The 2,335-nt window shown below is 35.0% G+C and overlaps 1 pseudogene; it reads left to right on the top strand.

Annotated features, from left to right (window-relative positions):
- The first annotated feature begins 658 nt into the window (after positions 1-658).
- Positions 659-1,591, top strand: LOC130833717 (olfactory receptor 12-like; annotated as a pseudogene).
- The last annotated feature ends 744 nt before the right edge of the window (positions 1,592-2,335 follow it).

The raw sequence follows: 2,335 nt of genomic DNA, 5'->3' as shown, positions 1-2,335 counted from the left end.
TTTTGTCCTAATTTCCACATTCATAAATTAGAGTAAAAGCTACTTCCTTTTGTATTTTATCTGAGGATATTTTATAGTCATAATAGGATAAACCTAAGTAAATATAGTGCAAGCTTGTTTAAATACATATTTTTACTTTTGTAGATATCTTTAAATTGTCCCATGTGCCTTCTAACCTTCATATGCACAGATCTTTGAATTTCAAAATACATTTGTGTGTTTCTGAAAAGACAGAAAAATCTCTGTCAAAGATCTCAGAATTCTCCACTTGCATTCCAATCTGCAAAATCCAAAGTAAGCAAATGAGAGAAGAAAGGAAGGATGGAAGGTAGGAAGGAACAAAGGGAGGAAGGGAAACAATAAAAGTCTGATTTCATTTTGTTTAGGAAATATCAGCAAGGATTATTTTGTTTTTAGCAGACAAACTGTGCCACTAAGAAAGTATGTTACAATAGGGAGAAAAATAAGGGAAGAAATAGGATGTGATGTTAATGTGTAAAAGCATCATGCTTTTGTCAGGATCTGAAGTATTTCTCTTGATATAAGAAAGACAGATACAATATTTATATAATATTTTTCTGTAGTAGATAAACTAAGGATTCTGATCATTCATTTCTTTCATGTTTACTATCTCTCCAGTCCTACCTGTATCTCAGCTATGAAGAGTGAGTTTAATAGGAATTTCTCAGAGGTGACTTAGTTTATCCTGCTGGGATTCAGAACCCCTCCAAAGCTACAGATCCTCCTGTTTCTAGTGTTCTTCCTGGTCTACAGGGTCACTGTGGTGGGAAATATCAGCATGATAATTGTCATTAAGATGGACTCTAGACTTCAAATACCTATGTACTTCTTCCTTAGAAACTTGTCCTATTTAGATCTCTGCTACTCCACAGTCATTGCTCCCAAAATCTTGGCCAACTTCTTGTCTAATGAAAAGAAAATTTCTTACAAAGGCTGTGCGGTCCAATTTTTCTTCTTTGCCCTGTTTGCCACCACTGAGTGCTTTCTTCTGGCTGTCATGGCATTTGATCGATTCTCAGCCATTTGCTCCCCACTCCTGTACCCTGTGCACATGTCCCAGAAAGTCTGTGTCCGATTGGTAACTGGCTCCTATATCTGTGGCTGCATCAACTCTGTAGTCCAAACAGGTTTCACCTTCAGTCTGCGTTTCTGTGGGGAAAACAGATTGGACCACTTTTTCTGTGATGTCCCAGCTCTGATCAAGATCTCTTGTGTCAACACCTTTGTGAATGAGATTGTACTGTTTATTCTTTCTGCTCTCATCACCACCACCACCACAACTGTCATTCTGGTTTCCTATGCGTACATCCTCTCCACTGTCCTAAAGATCCCCTCAACCCATGGCAGGAGTAAGACCTTCTCCACTTGTGGCTCCCATATAGCAGTGGTGAGTTTATTCTACGGGACTGTGTTCATGTATGCCCAACTTGGGGCCATCTCCTCACCAGAGACGAACAAGATTGTAGCTGTGCTCTATATGCTTATAATACCAATGCTAAGCCCTCTAATATACAGTCTGAGAAACAGAGATGTGAAAGATGCTGTGAAAAGAATATTACACAGGAAATGATTCTCTCATTTCTATTTGTAAAACTATGATATAATGGACAAATTGTATTTTCTCAGGGTCTTAGTTACCCTTGTTTTTATAAATGATTATATCAAAGATATACATGGCAACAAATATTTTTCTAAGTCTTATAGAATGATATTTCTAATAATATAGGTATATAGGTCATTATTTTATTTGCTTAGGATGTGTGAAAACACTGTATGCTCTAAACTTGTGATAGTAATATTTTCATTTCAATATTACATTGATTAGGAAGTAACTATTAAGAGCACCTATTATTCATTGAAATAATATTATATCTGTGTGAATAATATTATATCATAGCTCACACAGATATAATAACTATTCTTAATTCAGATTAAAAAAATAACTTTTTTATTCTGCAATGTAGTTAAACTGATATTTGTTTGGACAAGATAACAGCCCCTTCATGTAAGTGCCAAAGTGGAATAGTAACGGTTGGTTACATAGAACACTTTTGATAAAAGGTCTATCCTTTTTCAAAGATCTAGGTTTGTATTCTGAGGTTATCATCCACAGAGTTACTACTCCTATAAAATGGAGGCCCATAATACAGTATTTGAGGAGCAATCTTCCACATGGAGAATGTGCCAATATTAAAAAAATCAAATTGATTTTTATTTCCCCATTTTCTTAATATAACAAGATATATTTTATAATAATTAAAGCTGATACATAAAGAAAAGGTACTATACGCCATATATCATCTTATCACCTTTT

The sequence above is a fragment of the Hippopotamus amphibius genome, chromosome 12 (genome assembly GCF_030028045.1).
Source record: "Hippopotamus amphibius kiboko isolate mHipAmp2 chromosome 12, mHipAmp2.hap2, whole genome shotgun sequence".
In the NCBI taxonomy this organism is placed as follows: domain Eukaryota; kingdom Metazoa; phylum Chordata; class Mammalia; order Artiodactyla; family Hippopotamidae; genus Hippopotamus; species Hippopotamus amphibius.
Note: the sequence above shows the minus strand (reverse complement) of the source record. Positions and strands in the feature narration are given on the sequence as shown.